The sequence below is a fragment of the Myodes glareolus genome, chromosome 20, assembly GCF_982192425.1.
Source record: "Myodes glareolus chromosome 20, mMyoGla1.1, whole genome shotgun sequence".
Lineage (NCBI taxonomy): Eukaryota > Metazoa > Chordata > Mammalia > Rodentia > Cricetidae > Myodes > Myodes glareolus.
This window is the reverse complement of record NC_142045.1, coordinates 8738148-8752180: the sequence shown is the minus strand read 5'-3', so window position 1 is coordinate 8752180 and position 14033 is coordinate 8738148. Positions and strand designations below refer to the sequence as shown.

The following is a 14033-nucleotide window of genomic DNA, read 5'->3' as shown; positions in this document are numbered from 1 at the left end:
TATGAGTTTCCATTACTAGAGCACTTCAGAGAAAGACAGCCCACAATGTACACACAAAGAGAGAGAGAGAAAAAGAGAGAGAAAGAGAGAGAGAGAGAGAGACATATTATCATAGAGTTAGGAACTATGGCGAGTCCCAGGGTCTACAGGGTCAGTCAGCAAGCAGGAAGTTTGAGATTAAGATTAGGCCCAGTTCCAAAGGTCTGAGAACCAGGAAAGCTGATGTGAATTCTGGTCCAAAGACCTTAAAGCCTGCATCTGGGGAAAACTAAAGTATCCATTTGTGTCTGAGGGCAGGAAAAGCCAGCGACCAGCATTAAAGGCAGCCATGGACAGCTCTCCCATGTCCGACGTCCAAGGGATCAAGCTATTGTTATTCGGACTGACCGTTGAGTGATGGCAATCACCCAAATTATGGAGAGAAAGTATCTTTATTCACTCTATCACGGCAAACATCTCCAGGATCAGCCTGACAAAAACAATCTAGAATCATGTATGATCAGATAACTGTGCCCTCCCTGGTCCTGTTCAGGATGATGCAGCAACTACCTACCACGGGGTCCATTTTGCAAGGCTGCTGGAGTGATGTTGTGGTTAGTAATAGAGACAGCAGGGAAGGAAAGAACTGAGAAGACAGGGAAAGACCTGCTGGAGACAGAGGGGAGGGAGAGGTCCAGCTGGACAGGGAGGGTTTTCTGTTTAGCTAAGTTTTCCATCAGTCTCTAATTTGCCTGAGAAGTGTGGAAATGGGGACTTTCTGAGAAAGACCTAAGCGCTCCCTCCCCCTGGTATTCCAGCCAGGATGTTACTGGTGGCAAACAGGCTGTTCACAGCTCTGACGGTGTGCGCATGCGCATGTATTTTCCTGTTATATAACCAAGGTGTGGGTGTGAAGAAATAAAAATGAGAAACGTCTAGGCAGAACTGCTCTGCCCTGTTCCCGAGGGCTCTGCTGTTTCTCAGAGACAATGCTGTCCTTTGGGAGGACTCACAAACGCATGGTTGTGACGGAAATACGCCGAGTGGTCCACGCTTCGCTGTTCCGTCTTCGAGTTTCTTCTGATGTCTTTCGGAAATGTTATTCCACCTCTGCGTTTGACTGGTTTTCCAGAAAGGAACATTTCTGGGGCTAATTCCTTATTGGAAATGTTAGATTTCAGCCAAAATGTTTTCACACATAATATCAGTGTCTAATACGAAGTCTCTTAAAATATCTAGGTGCTTGGTTAATGTAATTGTTATTGTGGCTCTTAATGCCTAGTGGTTCTTCACCTTACTTTCAAAGACATCAATTGCGTGAGGGGATTTGCTAATTGGTCTCCTTGGACCTCAGTTCATTCTGTTGGAAAGTGAAAGTTTGGATAAAAAGCCCATTATTGAGTCTTCTAGCTTTAATTTTATATTCATGATTTTTACATGGGCTTCACACCAGATTGTATCCCCACCTTCAAGTGCTGTCTTAAGAGATACTATGCTGCCCTCATGTGGTCAACCGCAAAGTAGCACACATACAGTAAATCTCTTCAGCCACTTTAGTCTCCAGTTTATGACTCAATCATGTTGTAAGAAGTTGTTCGTTGGTTCCCAGCTGCTCAGCCCTGAAGTAATCACACAGAAACTATATTATTTAAATCATTGCTGGGCCCATTAGCTCTAGCTTCTTATTGTCTAACTCTTACATCTTAATTTAACCCACCTCTACTAATTTCTGCATCACCACGAGGTCATGGCCTACCAGCAAAGTTTTAGCACGTCTATCTCTGGCAACAGCTTCATGGCTTCTCACTAATTCATCCTCCTTTCGCCCAGCATTCAGTTTAGTTTTCCCCACCTACCTCTATTCCCTGCACAGGCCCAAGACAGTTTCTTTATTAATCAATGGTATTCACAGCATACAAAGGGGAATCCTACATTACAACCATCTATAGCAAAATTAATTTGAACATATATATCTACAAATTTCTAATATTTCAGTGAACAATAAAGATATAAATTTTCACATAAAATAAGATAAATGATATGAATTCACAGATGTTATTTAAAATTAATTCATTAGGTTATATAAATATATATCTCATTTTTTCAAATATGTACTATTCAGGTGATGGGACTAAAAGACTTGTGAAATGTTCTGAAAGGTCATGATGGAAAATGAGAGATGAGTCCAGCATTGAGCTTGGGTTTACGAATTACATAACTCAACAAATTTCAACATTGCATTGTCCCCCAACACCTTAAACATCTTATTCTCTCATATTCCTTTATTTATAGGAGGCATTTCCATGGAAACAGTCATAAATGCTTAAATATCTGGGTTAACTCTATTAACAGAATACCTTTTACGAAAATTGAAGTGCAAAGTGTTAAGTTCGCATTTATTCATCCAATTGTGAGCAATATTCATGATTAATGGAGGCCAAAGGTCTTATGCCACCAATAAATGACAGTTTCCTTATCAATTTATTATGACAGTAGGGTAAACTGATCTATTTGAAGTCTCTGTGTGGTGTGTGTGGGTGTGGTGTGTGTGGAGGGGTGTCATTGGGACCCAGCGTAAGAGAGCAGTGTTTCTAGGCCCTCAGTTTGACATTTTATAGTCAACAAGAAATAGGAAGCTACACATGGTGAGCAGCAGCTGAGATTTTAGTTATTGCAGAAATGATGGTGGCTTTAAAAGCATAATGTCTTAGAGAAACTAAGAACTGGATGAAACTTAGAATCAGATACCAGGAGAGCCTGCGCCGGCCCAAGCACTGACGATCGCCTGAGAAGCTCTTTATCTTCCGGGAAACTCTGTGCTCTGAAAAACAGAGAAAACATCTAGGGGCTTACAGACACTCTGCAGGCCCCTGCCTCCCATTGCCTAGTGATCCTGGAAGTCTTGCGTTCAGAGCCACACTCCTCTCCTACCCTACTCTGTTGAGTTTCATCGCAGCCACTCCCTGACAGGCCGGATTCAGGAACTCCCTTGTCAGAGGATGTGTGCTTCATGACCATACTAAACTTCCTTTGATTGTCTCAGTTTCTCTATAAGACCCAGAATGAGGACTCTCTCTTTCCAAGTATAACTTAGTGTGTCTTTACATGCCATCAGATCTTCTAAGGAACCACGTATAACCAAAGAACCTGCAGGACAGTTTCATAGAGCATAATCGCTCCATAAATTTCAGCGCAGAAATCCCAGTTCCAGAACTGTAATTCCTAATACCTCATTTTTTAATTCTAAATGCCCAAATCTTATTGTGACTATAAAAGTCAATAATGAACAAAAGCTCTTGGTATTTGTTGGGTGAATGCAAATATTCAAGAGAAATAGATTAGAGAATAATGATTATACTTATAAGAGATAATAATATCAAAAATCATTTTCCCTTTATATTAATGATAGACAGCTCTTAGTATTATATCACTATGAATTAGACTTCTTCTTCTTCTTCTTCTTCTTCTTCTTCTTCTTCTTCTTCTTCTTCTTCTTCTTCTTCTTCTTCTTCTTCTCCTCTTCCTCCTCCTCCTCCTCCTCCTCCTCCTCCTCCTCCTCCTCCTTCCTCTTCTGCCTCTTCTTTGTGTGAGCCTACCTTTTCTCACATCCACCCACTGGATAAGATGATATTTGCACAGTTAACGGAGGTCAAAAGCATGTGATACTTGCAGGATCTATTTCACCTGTGGGAAACAGATATCTACTAAACCATAATGGAACATCAATTAAATGACACATGCAAAATTAAAGATACCAGACTTATTTTCTCAGACAATTAAAATGCCACTTGTTTGCTACTTTAAAGTATGAGAGTGGAGAAAAAAGGGAAAGGAGAGAGAGAGAGAGAGAGAGAGAGAGAAAGAGAGAGAGAGAGACAGAGAGAGAGAGAGACAGAGAGAGAGAGAGAGAGAAGAGAGAGAGAGAGAGAGCTGACACTGTTGTAGAAGTCGGTGAAGCTAGAATCAGGCCTTTCGAATGCCATCCCCATCTGGCATACACACAGCAGGCCTAAAGCTTTCATCTCTTCACGTTTACTCAAATGCCTTCAGAATAAAAACAGGCAGGGGTTGCCATGGAAACCGCTCATGGTTTCAGGTGTTTCTCGGGGCTTTTTTTTTTCCATTAGCTATTTGGAGAAGAACTTATCCTATCCATTATGGCTTTTCATTAGTGCTATTATCCCCCTCTTTGTTAGAGGTTGACTGTAGGAATTCTACATTCTCCTGGGTTGCATTTCTGGGAACCTGTCATGCTGTCTTTCATTGTGCCCGATAAACTGCACAGAGTCACTTTTGAAGAGTGGCAGCTCCCGCCCACGCCTGGCGCCCACCACACAGCATTTTCTTTCTTTCTTTCTTTCTTTCTTTCTTTCTTTCTTATCCGTGGGGAGATTTAAATGTCACTTCCCTAGAAATTCGTATGTTCAGACTTGATATCGTCCATCTGGAATGTTACTGATATAAGATAATATAAAGGCAATTGTTATGACTGTGGGGACCCAATTCACACCAATAACAGCAAAAATAATCACAGTGGTGTGTCAGAGTGTGATGTTTAGCATTGACTGTCCACTTGACAGAATCTAGAATCACCCAGGTATGCTCATGGGCATGCCTGTGGAGGATTATCTTGATTGAGGTAACTGAGATGGGAAGACCCGCCCTCTGTAGGTGGCGTTTTTCCTGACTGAGATACTAGACCATAAGAATGGAGGAAAGGAGCTAAGCAGCGATCTAAATCACTGCTCTCTGTTCCGGACTGGAGGTGATGTGACTGCTACTTCAGGCTCCTGCCTCTTGTCTTCCCCTCCACGATAGACTGAACCCTTGAACTGTGAGCAATTATAAACCTTTTTTTTTCCTTTAAGTTATGATTGTCTCTGTATTCTCTCAAAGCCACTGGAAAAGTAATTAAGATACTCAGCATTAGTAGTCACCTGTGGGTTGGGCCAGCACGTAATCCCAGCACTCTAGAAAATGAATAACTGTTGTGGAATATTAGTTTGAGATGTGTTACATTCATTCACGTTGTGGAATATTTATTTAATGATGTAAAGATGTGTTGCATTTTCTTATGTTGCATTTGTTTAACCCTGTAAAGCTGTGTTACTTTGCCTGTATAAAACACCTGATTGGTCTAATAGAAAGCTTAACAGTCAATAGTAAGGCAGGAGAGAGGATAGGAGGGGCTGGCAGGCAGAGAGGATAAATCGGAGGAGAAATCTAGGGAAGAAAGCAAGGAGCAAGAAGAGAAGAAGAAGAGGAGGCTTCCAGGGGCCCGCTACACAGCCATGCAGCCAACCACAGAGTAAGAAGGAAAGAAAGATATATAGAATGAAGAAAGGTAAAAAGCCCAGAGGCAAAGCATAGCTAAAGAGAAAATGGGATAATTTAAGTTAGAAAAGCTGACTAGAAACAAGTCAAGCTAAGCTGGAACATTCCTAAGTAAGAATAAGTCTCCATGTGTTTATCTGTGAACTGGGTAGTAGGCCCCAAAGAGAGAGAGAGAAAAAAAAGAAAAACTACAAACACAGAAGAACATGATTTCAAAACCAATTTGGACTATATAGCAAATTTTAGGGCAGCATTAGGCTACAACATAAAAGAGGGTCTGGGAAAGCAAAAAATTATCAGGAAAAAAACCCGAAAAAATGAAATCAGTCACACAGGTCCTAGGTAATTAATTCCCTCGTGGAATGATGCCCTCCCCATAACATAGGGTGACAAATTAAACAGGAAACAAACAACTCAGTACATGGATGACAATTACTCACATGCACTCCCAAATGTCAGGCTTTTCTCTGTGCTATGTGCAAGTATAGAAAGTTCATGGTGCTGCTTTACAGACGTGTGATTGATAGAGAATGCGTGACACAGAATAAAAGTCATGTCAGAAGCCCGAGCATCCCCAAAGCACCCTGGTGCAGCCGAAAGGCTGTGGGCTCTGAGGACAACAGCTCAGGAAGAGTTCACAAGGTGATCAGGACCTGAACATCTCAAGGGCAGGTTTCTCCTGTGAGAAGTGAGGCCAATCATTACCAGGCTGGTGTAAGGATCTGAGGATGGACAAATTACCGTCTTACCAGCAGTCTCTTATGTTAGAGTCTGTGGTGCCAAGGCTGTGAAGGAACCCAAAGTTCCTGAGGTCATGGGAACATCAAACAAAGAAGCAAAGTCTTTTTACATGAATAGTCATAGTACTCCCAACAATGCCTTCATTTCCAGCCTGCATCAGACTCGGATTCAAACTAGTTCTCCGTTTTTAGGTTTGCTTTGCTTTGGTGCCCATAATATGTCATGCAATTTCAGTGGTCATTAATTACAAAACATTAATGTGTCCCTTAAGGAGGTGTGGGGATTTACGAGACAGGTAAAGTGACAATGAGGAACTGATGGGTGACAAAGATTATGTCAAGTCCACAGATGCCTCCCCCGCGCACGTGTGACGGAACACACAAAACCGCAAGCAGCTTGCCTAGCTTCTGGGGCCTCTCTGTCCTCATCTTCAAATGGAAATGCTCACTTATCACCGTGAGAAAAGTGAGAAACTGTGAGATGTTTATAAGGCCCAGAGACGGGTGAATCATTGGCATACAGGTGTTTATTAAGTCACAGCAAAAACAGACAACTTCACAAAAGAGCCACTTGAGATTGAAGTAGAATGATTAATAACTGAAGAAAATGCAGAAGATTCCAGAGAGTAAAGCACAGTGAATAAGGATTCCAGCATAATTAAGGTTGGGGAAGCCTTAAGAAAGAAACTGAAAGAAACTGAAAGAAAAAAACCATATGATCATCTCACTAGATGCTGAAAAAGCATTTGACAAAATTCAACACCCATTTATGATAAAGGTGTTGGAGAGACTGGGGATACAAGGATCATACCTAAATATAATAAAAGCAATATACAGCAAGCCGACAGCTAACATCAAACTGAATGGAGAGAAACTCAAAGCCTTTCCACTAAAATCAGGAACGCGACAAGGCTGTCCACTCTCTCCATACCTCTTCAATATAGTGCTTGAAGTTCTAGCAATAGCAATAAGACAACATAAGGAGATCAAGGGGATTCGAATTGGAAAGGATGAAGTTAAACTTTCGTTATTTGCTGACGATATGATAGTTTACATAAGTGACCCCAAAAACTCTACCAAAGAACTCCTACAGCTGATAAACACCTTTAGTAACGTGGCAGGATACAAGATCAACTCCAAAAAATCAGTGGCCCTCCTATACACAAAGGATAAAGAAGCAGAGAGGGAAATCAGAGAAGCATCACCTTTCATGATAGCCACAAATAGCATAAAATATCTTGGGGTTACTCTAACCAAGGAAGTGAAAGACCTATTTGACAAAAACTTTAAGTCTTTGAAGAAAGAAATTGAGGAGGATACCAGAAAATGGAAAGACCTCCCCTGCTCTTGGATTGGGAGAATCAACATAGTAAAAATGGCAATTCTACCAAAAGCAATCTATAGATTCAATGCAATCCCCATCAAAATCCCATCAAACTTCTTCACAGACCTTGAGAGAACAATAATCAAGTTTATATGGCAAAACAAAAAACCCAGGATAGCCAAAACAATCTTATATAATAAAAGAACTTCTGGAGGCATTACCATCCCTGACTTCAAACTCTATTATAGAGCTACAGTATTGAAAACAGCTTGGTATTGGCATAAGAACAGAGAAGTCAACCTATGGAATCGAATAGAAGACCCAGATATTAACCCACAAACTTATGAACACCTAATTTTCGACAAGGGAGCTAAAGGTATACAATGGAAGAAGGACAGCATCTTTAACAAATTTTGCTGGCATAACTGGATGTCAACCTGTAAAAAAATGAAAGTAGATCCATATCTATCACCATGCACAAAAATCAAGTCCAAATGGATTAAAGACATCAACATTAATCCGTCCACTTTGAACCTGATAGAAGAGAAAGTGGGAAGTAGTCTACAAGATTTAGGCACAGGAGGCCTCTTCCTAAGCAGGACCCCAGCAGCACAGACAATAAGAGAAACAATGAATAAATGGGATCTACTGAAACTGGGAAGCTTCTGTAAAGCAAAGGACACTGTCAGTAGGACAAAAAGGCTGCCTTCTGACTGGGAGAAGATCTTCACCAACCCCTCATCAGACAAAGGTCTGATCTCCAAAATATACAAAGAACTCAAGAAACTAGGCACTAAAACTCTAATTAACCCAATTAAAAAATGGGGTACTGAACTTAACAGAGAATTCACAACAGATGAACTTCGAATGGCCAGAAGACACTTAAGGTCATGCTCAACCTCCTTAGCGATCAGGGAAATGCAAATCAAAACCACTTTGAGATACCATCTTACACCTGTCAGAATAGCTAAAGTCAAAAACACCAATGATATCCTATGCTGGAGAGGATGTGGGGTGAGGGGAACACTCATCCATTGTTGGTGGGAATGCAAACTCGTGCAGCCACTGTGGAAATCAGTGTGGCGGTTTCTCAGGAAACTGGGAGTCAACCTCCCTCAGGACCCAGCAATTCCACTCTTGGGAATATACCCTAAAGATTCCCGATCATACTACAAAAGCATTTGTTCTACTATGTTCATAGCAGCACTATTTGTAATAGCCAGAACCTGGAAACAGCCTAGGTGCCCCTCAATAGAAGAATGGTTAAAAAAGGTGTGGAACATATACACATTAGAGTTTTACTCAGCGGTAAAAAACAATGACATCTTGAATTTTGCATGCAAATGGATGGAAATAGAAAACGCTTTACTGAGTGAGGTAAGCCAGTCCCAAAAAGAGGAACACGGTATGTATTCACTCATAAGTGGATTCTAACCATAATTAAAGGTCTTTGAGCCTATTATTCGTGATCCTAGAGAAGCTAAATAAGAAGATGAACCTGATGAAGATTATTTAGCTATCCACCAGGAGGTAGGAAATAGACAAGAGTCCCAGGTAACCTCGGGTGCATGGGGGGGAGGGAGGGTCGATGGAAGGGGAGAAGGTTAGAGAGAAGGGAGTAGGGGAAGAAAGGGGAAAGCTTGGTGGCCTGGGATGGGGGGGGAGGGAGGAAGGATGAACAAGGGATCAGGGAAGATTATATTTCAACTAAGGGACCCATTTTAGGGTTTACAGGAGACTTGAGTATATATGGGATCCCAGGTCCAAGGAGAGATCCCCCAGATTGCTCTCTGGACAGAGGAGTGGGTGCCTGAATCCGCCGTGGCCCATGTCCATACTGATGTATATTTTGCTTATCACCATAGATCCTGCATCTGACGAAGGATGGCGATACAGTCGGAAACCCACATTGCAGCACGGGACTGAGCCCCCCGAGGTCCAAATGAGGAGCAGAAGGAGGAAGATCATGAAAAACGAAGTCAGTACTGCGAGGGATGCCATCACCCACTGATACAAGGGAACGGATCTGATGAGAGTTTACCAAGGCCAGTTGGACTGGGACTGAAAGAGGACGTGATCTAACCAGACTCTCCGAATTTGGCCGGATTCTCTGACTGTGGCTGACCCGAAGTCTTTCTGAAAAGCCATTGACTATGACACTGGGACCTGTTTCCTCTACATATAATGGATTTTGGGGATCCAGTCTGTTTGGACACTCACCTTCCTGGACCTGGAGGGAGGGGGAAGGAACTGGAACTTCCCACAGGCCAGGAAACCCTGACCGCCCTGGGGGACGAAGAGGGAGGAGGAGGGGGAGTAGGGGGAGTGGGAGGGTGTTGGGAGGGGGGGTGGAAATGGAAACTTTTATAATTTAATAAAATTTACTAAAAAAAAAAAAAAAAAAAAAAAAAAAAAGAAAAAAAAAAAAAAAAAAAAAAGAAAATGATTAATGTCCTAGAAGCATTAAAACACACACACACACACACACACACACACACACACACACACACACACACACGCATGCATGCACACACACGCGCATGCGCATACACACACACACACACACACACACACACACACACACACACACACGCATGCACGCACAGCCCAGAGAATCGCTCAAGGTAATTGGCTTGCAAGATGGTAGCAGACGGTGGCGCTCTTCATCATGCCTCTGTGCTCTCCCTGCGGCATTATTGTTTCAGGCTCTGTGTCTGTGATGGACCAGAGAAGGGCGTTACCAACGCCCCTGCTGACGTCACAGTCTCACTCCCCGCCCATCCTCTGCACCTGCACTCAGTTACTCCTGAGGAAAACAGCTGCCGTGCCCACACAGCCTTGGGAGGGGAGAAGTCGGCATGTTAGAGTTTTGAGGACGCTGCCCAGACCTTAGGAAAACTGAGAAGACTTGTCTACAGATTGGAACCAAACCACATGACTTTCAGATGACTGCGACAATATTCCATCAGTGCCTGAATCCCCAGCAGCGACCCTCAGCCATCACAGCCCTGTCTCTGACTGGTGCTCAATCCACAGAAGAGTGCACAAGATAGAGCATTATGAGTTTCTGTGTTTGGAGATTATTTTTATGTGTAGTATAGATACCTAATACAAGTTTGAAGGAACTTCCAAGTGCCATATTGCAAATTTGACAGAATTACCTCCACCTATGTAATGCTATTTATTTTATATATTCAATATTATTATTAATTTCAATAATGTCATATATGTAATGTATTTTTGTCATATCCACCTCCTACTCCTTGAAGACTGCTGCCATCCTATCCTAGCTTCATGTCCTCTCTTTTTTGGTTGATTCTAAAACTAGAAACCCAAGGAGGTCAATTTGCACAGTCCATGAACTCACGGGTATGGGAATATCTCCTGCATCCTGGGTCATCTACCAGTGTCTGATCCCCCACACAGACCATCAAATATTAGTTCTTCATGCCACTGCCGTCTTTGTGTATGCTTATACTAAAAAATCAGTAGATACTTGGCACCCCTTCTCCCAGATGAAACCCTTCTCAAAGCACTTGAAATAACTGTGTATTTCCCATATAACAAATAATTATAATTGCATTCTTACATGATCTCTGCTTGCCCACTTATCTTAACGTCACTCACTCTTTTGCTTTCTTTTATAAACCCCACATCCCTGCGTTTATTTCCGTTAGGTCTGTGGAACACACTGAATGCATTTCTACCTACAGGCTCTTGCATGAACTGATACTGGAATGATGGTTGTTGCAAGGAGCTGCTTGTTCGTTCTCAGCAGCTTAGCCCCAAAATAACCACACAGAAACTGTATTAATTAAATCACTGCTTGGCCCATTAGCTCTAGCTTTTTATTGGCTAACTTTTACATATCAATTTATCCCATTTCTATTAATTTGTGTATTGCCACGTGGCTGTGGCTTACTGGCTAAAGTTCCAGTGTCTGTCTCTGGCAGGGCTACAGGGCTTCTCCGCCTCTGCCTCCTTTCTTCCAGAATTCAGCTTCGTTTTCCTGCCTACCTAAGTTCTACTTTGCTATAGGCCCAAAGCTGTTTCTTTATTTATCAATGGTAATCACAGCATACAGAGGGAAATCCCACATCAGATGGTCATGCAGGCCATACTATGAATAGCAAGGAGGGGTCTTCAGCATCGCTTTTTCAGTCTCTCTATTCAAGATGGAACCAGAGCTGCTCCTGTAGTCTGGATGCAGAGGTCGCCTGGGGGGCCCCTTGTTAAAGGCTTGGGCTCCAGGTGCTGCTGCTGGGAGACAGCCACACCCTAGTGAAGGTTCTTTAGGTCATCACGCGCATGCCCTTGACACTGTTCTCTGCCCCCAGGCTCATGCTTGTTACCCCATCTGCCTTCATCTTTCATGGATGACAAATGTCCAAAGAAATGAAGCTGACTCACTGATCTTAGACTGAAACCTTCATAAATAAGAGCCCAAAAGAAGTCATTTTTCTTTATATATTGGTTATGTCATGCATTTCGTTGCAGTAATAGGAAACTGGCTGATATAGCCAGGTTATCAATCTCAGAGAAGATTCTGTCTGCTTTTCTGAGCATTTCACTTCTGCTTACAGCCTTGGTTAGGGAGCAGTTGGCAGAGAAGAATACTGTTGTCTCTGAGTCACAGGGATGGCTGCAGAAGGTGTAATAGCAAGGAGAAAATGGAGGCCTCTTTGCTTATAACATTTTATGAACTTTAACTCGAGTGTCGGTCACTTCCTGCACCCACCTTAGTGCTGCCACGGTCCATGAATCTGCTGGTCCCCTGGGGCCCAGTACCATCTATTTTAAATAAGGTTTCAGCCCTTCACAGTGGGTGTCACAGCCTCTTACGTCTGCAGAACCCACAGCTGATTTATGTCTTTGGTTTTTATTAGATACAGGGAGTAACTATGTCCTCCGATACGAAACTGGTGATGAAAAGTATGGTCTGGGCATGAAGAGGAGCTACGGGCGGGTTTTCACGCGGTCCGTGGAGAACAATGCTCCTCTTGGGAAGTTTGGTGGTGCTGACGTCAGGGAGACAAGCCCACAGGTTCCTGCCTATGCTGACCTCAACGATCCCTTCACAAGGAACCCGCCTACTAGTTGACTCGTCTCAACGCATTCTCTTTTGCTATTATTAAACTAAAACTAATTTTCTGATGGCAATCCTTGCTTTTTGACAACCCTTAGAGTTGGGACTTTTATGTTCAGGTGGTCAACCTAAGGATAATCGCTGTGATCTAAGGAAAATTGATTTTAACTAAAGTTAAGTTCCTAACACCAAGTATTTACTGATCGAATATCCACTACATGTCATTCGTGCCTAAGAGACTAAAGAAGTGAAATCTTGGCCATCATGAACATTTCGGTACAGCGCCATCTATGGACCAAACGATGCAGATGCTGAAAGGCAATGGAACAGCATCAGAGAAGTAGGGTGGAGGCTGGGGAGGGCGTTCTGTTTTAACAAGGACAATCAGGAAAAGCCTGGGGATGAGGGGACATTTGATCGAAGACAAGAGGGGGGAGAAAATGAGCCACATAGTATTTCAGATACGCAAAGGGGCAGACGCTAAGGCAGAAATGATGCTGGTCCTTCCCACTTCTGGGAACCTGGATATAGTCATCCACAAAGGATCTGCTTTTGGCCAAGAGAAAAAAGAGCACAAAAGAGCAAATGAGGGGCATGTAAACCGAGAGAGGAGAAAATAGAGAAGCACAGTAAGGATTCACTTCAAACTCAGAGTTTGCATTTCCTGTGTCTATGCACATACCGTTCTGAGAAGCAGCTGTCTTCTTCTCCAGGGTCACCAGCATATGTGATATATGACCAGATCTTTAAGTCACCCGGTTCGCCTTAAAGGAGAGCCCTGGTCCACTCCACCAGAAACCCCTTCAGCTGAGATGTGTGTGCCATAGTGACTGATTGGAACAGACTCCCTTCGTTCCTTTTGCATTCTGTTCTCCAGTGCTGCGGTGAAAAGAAAACAAGTTTTTTTTTTTTTTTTGAAATGGCAACAATTAATTAAAGCAGGTGGAAGAAAGCGGAGGGAATAGGTTATGAAAGAAGCTAAGCAAGAAGAAAACGACCTAATAAAACAGAAAGAAAATTAAAACTACCTTCACAGGGCAATAATTAGAGGAGCGCACAGAACGTGCCCTGCATGTAAAGATGTGTTTAGAAGGACTGCTTTAGTTAAATTTCATCAAGAACTTCAGAAGCCAGTGCAATCTTCTTCAAGGGCAGAAACGGTCACAATATTAGAGACAAAGAAACTTTTGTGCGGCCCTAAAAGCTTGTCATGTATTGGCAAGCATCCATAGCATGAAAGCACAGTCTAAATTCGCACACGGTTACGCGTCTACATAGAACCTGCTGAATTCAATTTACACACATTCTACGAACGCATGCTCAATTTGAAATGACTGGAAGAAAAATAATGGGCTTAATCCCACATGTCAGGAAACATAGCAGTTCGTATCTTCACGCTGCTGTATATAAATCATGCCTTGGTCTCTTTCCACCTAGATAAGAAGCTAACCCCTGAAGCTCACTAGCAACAGAAGGTCCTTGACGATGCCAACAAGCACCCAAGAACCAGAACAACGGGGACCCAGCAGCTTCCTACTTCTGGGCCTGCGCCCCACGCGGGCGGTGGGCG

The 14033-nt window shown here is 42.7% G+C and overlaps 1 long non-coding RNA gene across 1 annotated transcript; it reads right to left on the bottom strand.

Moving 5' to 3' along the window:
- Window positions 1-3529: 3529 nt before the first annotated feature.
- Window positions 3530-14025, bottom strand: LOC125393900 (uncharacterized). The gene is made up of 3 exons (XR_007230002.3): window positions 13492-14025; window positions 13146-13342; window positions 3530-3663 (listed from the first exon to the last, which is right to left on the bottom strand). It is a non-coding gene; the product is annotated as an uncharacterized LOC125393900 (long non-coding RNA).
- Between the last annotated feature and the right edge of the window lie 8 nt (window positions 14026-14033).